General features: G+C 45.8%; 1 long non-coding RNA gene across 1 annotated transcript; it reads right to left on the bottom strand.

The window, feature by feature from the left end:
• Positions 1 to 6,248: 6,248 nt before the first annotated feature.
• Positions 6,249 to 9,997, bottom strand: LOC142088862 (uncharacterized). Its single transcript, XR_012676043.1, has 3 exons — positions 9,951 to 9,997; positions 8,457 to 8,643; positions 6,249 to 6,643 (listed from the first exon to the last, which is right to left on the bottom strand). It is a non-coding gene; the product is annotated as an uncharacterized LOC142088862 (long non-coding RNA).
• Between the last annotated feature and the right edge of the window lies 1 nt (position 9,998).

Below are 9,998 nucleotides of genomic sequence, written 5' to 3'. Positions count from 1 at the left end.
CGTGGCTCTGCAAGCCGGACCGGGCAGCTGCCCGCGGCCGACCTTCCTGCCTTCCCTCGGGAAGAACCCGCGTTCGCCCGTCCTGCTTGCGTGGCCGTTCCCTGTACTCCACCCATCCCGGTGGCGTGGACCGCGCTGGACTCGCTCCCAGGGAACCTCTTCAGTTGCAGCGAAGGGAGAATGCGCTGTAGGCGCCGAGTGATGTAATTTCAGAAAAACCTTTAAAAGGGAAGTGGTTGAGTCACCATCCCTGGAGGGATTTAAAAGACGTGTAGATGTGGTGCTTAGGGATGTGGTTTAGCGGTGGACTTGGCAGTGCTAGGTTAACGGTTGGACTTGATGATCTTAAAGGTCTTTTCCAACCTAAATGATTCTGTGATTCTATGAAAATGGCTAATAGCTCTTGCATTTATTTGCAAGCCGTGTTTTGTATTAGATGAGAAACTGCATGGAGACAAGATTGTGCAGTGTGTGAACACTACCTGTACCAACCTCCTAGAGGCACCGCTCTCGAGGGCTGTGGACACCCCTGTGGCTGTGACGTGGCTCCAGCTACACCTCCTGCTTTGCAGCACAAAACTACTCAGGGAATCCTTTTTCAGGGCCCTCGGGTTTGGGAGGGAAGGGCTGTGCGCAGGCTGTAACTTTGGATGTCTCCATCTGAATTACTTGTCTAGACTCCATGATAGTCAATAGGGAGGCAACTATCTTGGGATAAAATTAATTGTGCCCTAGGAGTATCCGGGTTTCTCTATTGACTATAAAGGGAGCCTGGGCAACGAGCTCAGAGAGACAGAGATGTCTCACAGCTGATTGAGAGCCCCGGGAAGGTGCTGTGGATCCTTCTCTTGGCATACTAGGCTTAGGTAGAGTGGCTTTGAATCTGCTATGTGTTCATGGAGAAAATGGTTTTAATGTGTTTAAATGTGTTTTAAGGACTTCTTCTTCCAATGTGTGTTTAAATTAAAATAAAGAAATAAATGCAGAAAAAAAGACTATTTTTACTCATCAACATTCATAAATAGTGGTTCCTTTCCACCCAGTGACTCTTTCCTCTATCCATCCTGTTTTCCGTATCTTCAGAGAGTGCAGGGGTTGCTGCATGCCCTGTAAACAGCAGCCTAAGAGCAGGTTTTCTCTGTGGCCATGTCTGCAGTATTGGAGGTAAAGGAGAACGGAGGAGTACCGTAGTGGTGGAAAAACCTGCACAACGCTGCTCAGCTGGAGCTCCGAAGGGATGGTCTGGGTCCCACTGAGCTCAGCCCTGTGCAAACCTGGCTGTGCTGCTTCTGGACTGAAAATTGTCCTGGCACTAATGTAGCTACATTTTTGTCATGCTAAAAGCTCAGTTGACTTGTGCAGACTGGCTTGGTTACCTCTGCATCTGCACTGACTGTCCCTGCAAAATCAATGTGTGTGTGTACCGCTCATATTTAGCATCAGGACTCAGTTCCCTTGCTTCCACCCCCTTACTCCAACCAATCGTCAAAACTAAAAAGCTGTGTTCTTGACCGAAACCCCCTGGGAATAAGCAGGAAGGCGGCCGCTGGGTGAATATTTGGTGTAAGCCATAGCTCAGATTTGGCACTGAAAAGTCTTAGTGTCTGTTTGAAGAGAGAGCATTAGCCTCTTCTTGTTAGGCTGGACACCAGATTTAGATCGGAAGATCAGAGAACACTTTAAAACGCAATCTGAATCATTCATGAATTCAGGCAGTTCCTGAGTTTCAGTTTTTAAAATATTTGTCCATTTTTACAAGTAACAGAATTCTTATCTGACAAGAGATTATAAAGGGGAAAAACTAAGCTTTTAGACTGGTGCAAATTCTCTCAGATGCAGAGAGCAAACAAAGTGTTCAGGACAGCGAAGGAGAAGAATCTCGCTTCTGGTTTTCTGTGTACAGTCACGGGCTTGGCCCCTAGCATCCACAGCTGAGCTCAGACTTCCCTAAACATGCTAAGACAGGGTGGGCACGCGTGTGTTTTCACCACCACCATTTTACTTGCCCAATTTATTGGCAGACCTAGTATTAAGAACAGTTTGGGGGGAGTTGTTTGGGTTTTTAGGCTGAAGATGACCAGGCTTTTAATTGATACTGGGTTGGGTTTCCAAGGAAGGTGCAACAGTGTTAGTCCACGTAACAATGATGAGAAGTTACATGTTCTCACTCTCAGTTGAAATCAGTAGATACTCAGCTCCATAACGAACATCTTGACCATTGCATAAAGTGCCTGTCAAGTTTCTGTAGCTTGTAAGTACGGTACTGCGGTGAAACACAGCTCATGTTGGATACAAGCCCCATGTTTACATCCTCTGTGAGGACAGACAGCCGTATGTAGTTTTCATATAGGAAGTTTGGAGTTGGCCTGAGGGCGTTGCACAGTGCGTTGAGGCTGGTCATGGGAGGGAAAGACGGGGAGGTAATACTTTACTCAGATGCCTTTTACTTTCACTGGGAACAGAGATATTCTTGCTATATAAGCAGCAAAGCAGTTATTTGACAGGTTTTTAATGGCAGGATTTCAGAGTCACCACCTTCAGTAAAGGGAACATGGCATTTGCCTGGGCTTGGGATGACTGTGGTAGCAATGAGCCATAATGGTCTTTGGGGTGCACAGAGGCAGCTGAATGATCCAGCATACAGCAGTGAGAAAAACCAGCAAACTGTAGGATCTTTACAGATCCTATACACACAAAGCACGTAAAGCCATATTGGTATGGCCATGTCCGAAAAGCTGCCTCAGATACAATGGCAATTGCATTTTATTTCAATCTGCTGCCAAAGGATGAAGGGCTGAGTCAAACCTGCCAGGACTGACACCTCTGATACCAGTGAGTCACCCGCCACTGACAGCATTAAACCGTGCCTGGCAGCCACCGAGTGTCTGTCAGACACCCACAGAGAAACAGGGGAAAACAAATACTTGCTACCAGGATGCAGTAATAGGTGAGAGGAAATGTTTAAAGGGAGCTCAAGGGCAAAGAAAAATTTGGAGGGGAGTTTGAAGAGTGAGGCTGGGAGGTTTGAAGCCTGCTGCCACTCAGCTCTTCCCCTTGGCTGTTGTCACTTGGAAGCAGCGAGCCCAGCCTGCGCGGGGCTGGGGCTGCAGGGACATACATGTATATGTATATAGAAGGACCATAGCGTTTCACGGGCTGGGGCGATGCTGTGCTCATGATTGGCACAAGAGGGAAATGCCAAGTTTCATGAAGACTAGGTGGGCAACTGCAAGAAGAAGGGGTTTCTTTCTCTTTGGTGCAGCAGTGGGAATCAGATCGCGTCTATTTCTATGCGGAGCTGAGGAGGGACAAAGCACCCTAACGCGAGCAGCCGGTTAGAGGAACAGACGCTCGAGCAGATCAGTGTCTGTAGCTGAGCCAATAAGCTGACACAACTGATTTTATAATCACATTAGCGCTGTCTCGAAATAACACACCCACTCAAATATAACAGTGATTTCATTTTCAAAATGTTGTGGTATTTTTGGTGCTAAAGGTAGGGGATTAATTTTTCAAGGTCAAAAGCTGGGCTGGAATCTGCAAGCACCCTAATTCCTTTAGGTCCCTATGAGCGTTGAGCACCTTCCAGAAAGGTAGCAGGATTGGGCGTGTTATAAGCTATCCTTAGAAGGTTTCCCGTCCTCAGGGGAACAGAAAAAAAGACTACAGCTTCACTGAAAGGGTTTTCTTAGTTCTCTTTGTGCCTTTTGTTCTGTCTTGCTGCCAAAAAAAATATCCATGTTTGGGAACAGAGACAGGTTCCCAGGCTAAGAGACAATGAATCCTGGGGGTGTAAGGAAGGCAATGATCTCTCTTTGGCAGGGTGTCTGCTGTAATGCTGCACTGCTAGTGTGGAAATACTCGATTCTTGTCTTCTACTGTATGTTTTATCATCACCTAAAGTGTTTCATTTTCCTTATTGAGACCACTGAGCCTTAAGGGTAGGTGCGTATAGAGGATGAGGGGAGAGGAGGGGCTAGTTGTAGATAGTCCTTCTGCTTGGGCTATTTTTTCCAACCCCATGTTTTCCAAATAGCTCTGGAGTTTAGACAGTCTGTACTAGGAGCTCCATTGCAGCAAAGAGCAAAAAGAGAAAACATAAGCTAGTGGGAGCGGAAATTTCCTCTCTCCCTCTTTTTTGGTCTTACAAAACTCAGTATGGGGGTGAATTTTTAAAAGTTTGACCAGATGGAGATTCTTGCAACAGAACTTTCTTGAGAACTGACCCAAAAGCGTGTCTTCCAGCATAAAATACTTGGCTTCGGCCTCGCCTTTTCTAGCAAAATGCAGTGACACATGCGTGCATTATTAAAGGAAAAAAAAATTAATACAAAATGTCCATGCACATGCTTCTCTCCCAAAGACAAGGTGGGGAAAGAAGCATGTGATTTATTAGTCACATTAGTTAATATGCTATAGAGCACGTGACAGTTTGTGATGAATACTGTTCTAGAAACACTAGTTTAGCATGACGTCCAGTCTTTACTCACAGTCTTTTTTTCATCTCTCTCCTTTCTGTCCCTGGACAGAAGCATCTCTTGCAAGCAGCAGCTCTGAGGGCAAGAGCGAGACAGAGAAGTCTTGGGTGAGCGTTGGGAGTGTGCGCAAGCGTGGCTCTTCTCAGTGCCACTGGCTACTCTGGAATTAAACAATCCACTGTTCTCACTCTCTTTGGTTTAAACAAAAGGAAAATCGCCTTGAAGATTAAATTGGGGCACCCAGTGTGCAGCAAACAGATAACCAACATAATCCAAGATAAGATAATCAAAGATAAGATAATAAAATTCAGAGATCTACTATCGATATTAATTTCAGATTTTCTTTTTGCCCAGAGGAAAAAGGACAATAGGTGGGTCTGTCGTGCTGGGGTAGATACGGAGGCGTGGTATCCTTGACTTTTGGAACACAGAGCTGTGGATGTAGTTTTGATGGGTGCCTAACCAGCGCTTCTCTTTGTGTTGCCAATTCATTCCACTTTCGATAGCCTGGGACCTCCTGGCAGCTTAAGTATGTTTTATGTTTCGGGGAAAAGAAGATAAACCCGAAGTTTTTCAGCTGCTTAAGGAAACAAGGCTGCTGAAGCAGAGGAACAGACTAGGCAGACAAGTATCTCTTCTAGCTGATCTCTGTGAGCAATTTCCAGAATAAAAACTTGTATTTCTACTTGAAGGGATTCATACATCATCTTTTCCAAAAATCATTTTCCAATTTTATAAGCTTGTTATACAGTCTAAGCCAAACACATAGGTACACAGACTGTGTACAAGGTCAACAATTATGTAAGAAAGTGGTAATCAGTAAGTTCCACATCTGTTAACTTCTGCCTGTTCAAAAAGCTGTTAAGTATATTGTGTTAAATGCTGTTTTTCTTCCCTAAAATGTCAAAAAAAAAAAAAAGATGACACTATTTTTCTCTCGCAGCATCTATCTCTTCAGAACCTGACCAAACTAGAATGTTTTCAATGACTACTTCTATGGCTTTTTTCTTGCAAATATACATAAAGTGCAGAAATCTGTTGCAGTCTTATTAAGGCTATGTCTTCCTAACAGGGTTAACTTGAGCTCTGTGCACTCAAACCGACTCCTCTGGAGTTAGTATACTTTGAGTGTGAGTGACCACACCATGAAATAACATGGGAGCAGCAGAGAGTGATTGTGTTGGCAGCAGACAAATTGTGCTAACTTGAACTGTAGCCTTTCCCCAGTTCAAGGTAAAAGCAAGTGTAGATCCCTGTAAGCGCAAAGAACAGGAATTCAAAAGGGATGGGGACATTCAAGCTTTAATTCAAGTTAACTTTTCAGTGGAACCTAGCTTTAGGGCACGAGTTCATGTCTGTCCACAGCCCAAACTGGTGAATGCAGAGAAAAGCAAATAGGAAGTGAAAAATGAAAGTGTGCAATATTGTAATTTTCGCTTGTCTGATGCATACATTGACTGATTTTTCCCTTTGGATGAATACTAGCTTGCATAAAATTCAAATAACTCAGCTGTCTACAGATGGGGGGGGGAGTGTGGGAAGGGGAACAGAAGGAAGGAAATGGAACTGAGAAGACTGAATTAACCTTTCAATGTCTTGAATTTCAAGAAGGGAAGAATTATCTCCTGTTAAGTCTGCAGCCATGCAATTAAAATGTGAACAAGCCCTAAAAGCCACATTTGCCCCATATTCCTAGATCTCTACTTTAAAGACAGATCTTCCAAAACCAAGATTCAGATCAAAAAAGTATTCAAAGGCAGGAAAAAAAACCTTATGCTGTAAATGTTTATTTTAATCACAGAACTCTGGTAGAAAAATGAGTAAAAATGTCTGACATTTACGTAGAACATGTGCCTTTGATACTGAATTCAGTTAAAAAAAATCCTTACATATGTGTCTAGTAATGGCAGACAGTCTTTGAAAAGATGAATGGTTTTCTCTGTGCTGGATTTTCTGTTTCCATAAAACAGATTCTTTCACCTGTTTGCTTGAGCATTGTGAAGCTTCATTTGTGCCCATTCAGGGCAAACCTTTAAAAATGGACTTTGATTCTTAGGTGCCCTTTCGGACACCGTGAGTCAGAAGAACTGAATACTTGCTGATTCGAAAGCCTCCCTGGAGAGTTAGGGATGTCCAACATGGCCAAGCGTCTTGTGCGGGGCATCCTGAAATAAAATGTTTGTTAGAAAATTTTATAATGCTGGAAGAGAGGAGCAAAGTAAAGACTCCGTTTGGGGACATGTCTCTGTTTCTGGATGAAATATGCAGGAAAGGAAAGCATTTTGCAAAGCAACCAGCTGGAAAGTGTTACTGTTTGCTAATTCTTCTTTGGTGTTGAAAGGACTCACATTTGTTAATATTTTTGCAAGATATCAATAGGATCCATTTAAGACAAAAATTGAGCCCTTCCAAGTCCAGGAGAGTATACAAAATAATTTGTTTGTAGATGGACAATTAAACCCAAAACCAAATACTTTGCTGACACAGGGATAATTTTCCCCCAAGTAAAAACCGTTGGCATATAATATACAAGTATTACAGCAGACAGTGTCTTGCTTCTCTATGCATCAGATTTCCATTTCCTTCCACTAAGATAATGATCCTGTATGAAGGTAAAGAATTGCATGGCAGGTTATCAATCTTCAAAGGATTGGGTGGCATTGCAAAATTGATTTAAGTTCTGGAGTATTGTAGCTCAGTTTGTACTAAGCCTTGTACAACAGTGAGCACAGTTCAGATAGGGCCATTTTTCTTTCATTTGCTTCAATTTCTGATGAGGAGTAATTCAGGGCTGTTGCTGGAACCAGACTTAATTGGAAACTGAAGTGTAAGAGAATATTTATTCTAAAGTCATACTAAGTTGGGACTGACATCCAGGACCCATGAAGGAAATACGGCTCCAGTTCTTCTGTGACATATACTGGTAATAATGACTTGTGCTCATGAATAGCTCTTCCTGAAAACAAGGGAATTATACTAGTAATAATGTCAGATCTACTGAGTTACTTTGTGAGCACCTAGCAGCTGAATCTCTGCAAAACTTTCAGGCTGAGCAACTTAGCTGGGCTTGTAAGGTAACACAAGGAGCTCGCCCTTCGTGGTGTGGCCCTGGATATGGATTTACTGATGAGACAGGGATGCCATGGCACTCTGGCTCTTCAGTCCTAAGAGCCAGATGCTGACCAGACGCATCTGCCAAGCTCCCGGAGCTGTGCAGCAGCTGGGGAATGGGTCCTTCTTCTCGTGAGCAGCCCCATGCTGCGGCCTTGTCACTGACTGCTTGCAGGACAGTGCATTGTCATATGTCCTGACATGTGGGTGGCAGTCCTATGTCACGCGGTGGGACGGCGGCCATGCACCTGCACAGCCCCTGCTCCTGCTGGGGCTGCTCCGCCTGTGCCTGCGGGTTCGGAGGGGGTAAATGAGCCTGTGAGAGCTCCACGCCGCCTTGGCTAGACTGCTGAAACTGGGCTGGGTGTCTGAGCTCTGCGGCAGTCTGCGTACCCTGTCAGCGGGAGAATTACAAAATGCTACCGTAAAATTTGAGCTGTGCCCCGAGATAGTGGAAAACGGATGGGGACAGCTACCACATTGCTCCATTGTAATTTTTAGCAGTGATCCGAGAGGCAGACGCCTTCAACAGCTGTATTTTAGGGGTGTAACCACGCAGCTGCTCATTAACTTGTTGCCTCCATTCCCTCTATATTTACTATCTTAGAAAAAGTGGCTAAAGCACCAAGACTCCCAGGTTCTCCTCAACCTTTCAGAAACAGGCAGCGAGCACACAAAGTGAGCAGAGACGACTAAAATGGCAGCCTGGGACTGCATATGTCTGCCCCCTGCAAGGAACGTTGGAAGCATTTGAAAGGAGGGAGGATAGGCTGGCACGAAATGGCGTACTCGGAGCCAGTTCAGAGGAGGGAAGACGCTGTCTTGGACTCAAAACCAGCAAACAGGTGCTGTGCAGCGCCTGCCTACCTGCCTGCCTCTGCTGTCTGCCTCCTCTCGCCGCGTGTGTTTTCTGTGTCAGGTTTCTTGCAGTTTTATTCCTGTCAACTGGCCAAGATATCTGCTGAGGAGCCAGCTGGAGTCCGCTCTCTCCCATGTTTCATCAACAAAATTGCCAGCTTGTTCTGATTCAGTATCTTTATTGTTGTTGATGAGGCTAAATGAATCAGAAAGAACACAGCGATGTATACAAAATACAAATTCGGAAACCTCATCCTGATGCGAGGAAATTTTATTAGCTGTTCAAGTGGAGAAATCTCCTGTGGAAGCAGACTGACAGCAAATACAGACCTCCTGAGAGGTCGTTTCCCCTGACCCTACGCATTTTATTGTTTTTGTATGGCCCTCCTAGTGATACCGAATCTTCTAGCAGGAAAATATAGTTTTAGATCTGATTAAAACCAGTCTAATTTACTGTGGGATTGTGACTCTCCCTTCTTCGGATTCTAAATGTAAAACCTCTTAATGAGTCTTATAAACGTATCTCTAGATAAAATTTAGAATCCATGTTGGAAAATCTGAAACAAAACCCTCCCAGCTATTGGCAATACAGAAGTTTCAATTAATCCCATCCTACTTCTATGGTTTTTCTTCCTTTCATATATTCCTTGTCAGTTTTTCACATGAAGAAAAGGTTTTCCCGAGAGGATTTTTACTAACTAAACCCAAATTTCCTTAAACGCTTTATTAAACCCACTACCTATGGCTGCTGGCACTGCACGACAGAAAAAGCTGTTGTAGTTTCAACGTGGCATGTGGGAACCGCAGACTGCCAGGCACGGCTTTTAACACTTCTGGTGTGAGCTCGCATCGCCTCACCAACTTACGCTAACTTAGTTTAAGGGTGCTAAATTTTGTATTTCAAAATGCATTAGCTCTTTGTCAAAGGGCACTTCGTTACTTCTGGCGCGCTTGTGCTTGGGAAATGTTTGGGAGCGATCGCTCTTGACGCTTTCATTCAGAAAATTTACAGGAAATGTTTTAATATGGTCACGAGAAATGCAAAGCTAGCGGAGCAGGAGCCTGCCCGGTGACACGAAGGGCCGTGGTCACGCTCTCCGCGCCCCGGAGCCCGCGCGGGCCGAGGCAAGCGGATGGCTGAGTCACTGTAAGGTTAAGAACAAGAGAAAAAAGTTAATCCCTGGGTCATCGCTCGTTGTTCCCGCGTGCGGTGTGGCAGCGGTTGAGGCTCCGGGCAGCCCGGGGCCATAACGGACGGCGGCCCCACCGGCCCGGGGCAGGCCGCGCCAGGCGTCCCCCGGCCGCCAGCCCCCTTCCTCGGGCGGCTCTTCCCGCCCGGGGCCCGCGGGCCGCCGCGGCGGTACCCGGCCGCCGGCCCGAGGGAGCCGCCGCCCAGGGCGGGAGCCGGCTCCCCTCAGCGCCGCCCCGCCCCGCCGCGGCGCCACCAGCGACCCCTCCCCGCCCCGCAGCACGTGACCCCGAGGGAGGGGGCGCGCGCTGCACCTGTCAGTCAGCGCGTCACTTCCGCCAGTTGCCGCCGCTACCGTTGGG

Source organism: Calonectris borealis, chromosome 15 (genome assembly GCF_964195595.1).
Source record: "Calonectris borealis chromosome 15, bCalBor7.hap1.2, whole genome shotgun sequence".
NCBI classification, from domain to species: domain Eukaryota; kingdom Metazoa; phylum Chordata; class Aves; order Procellariiformes; family Procellariidae; genus Calonectris; species Calonectris borealis.
The sequence above is the reverse complement of the archived record's forward strand: the minus strand, read 5'-3'. Positions and strand labels throughout refer to the sequence as shown.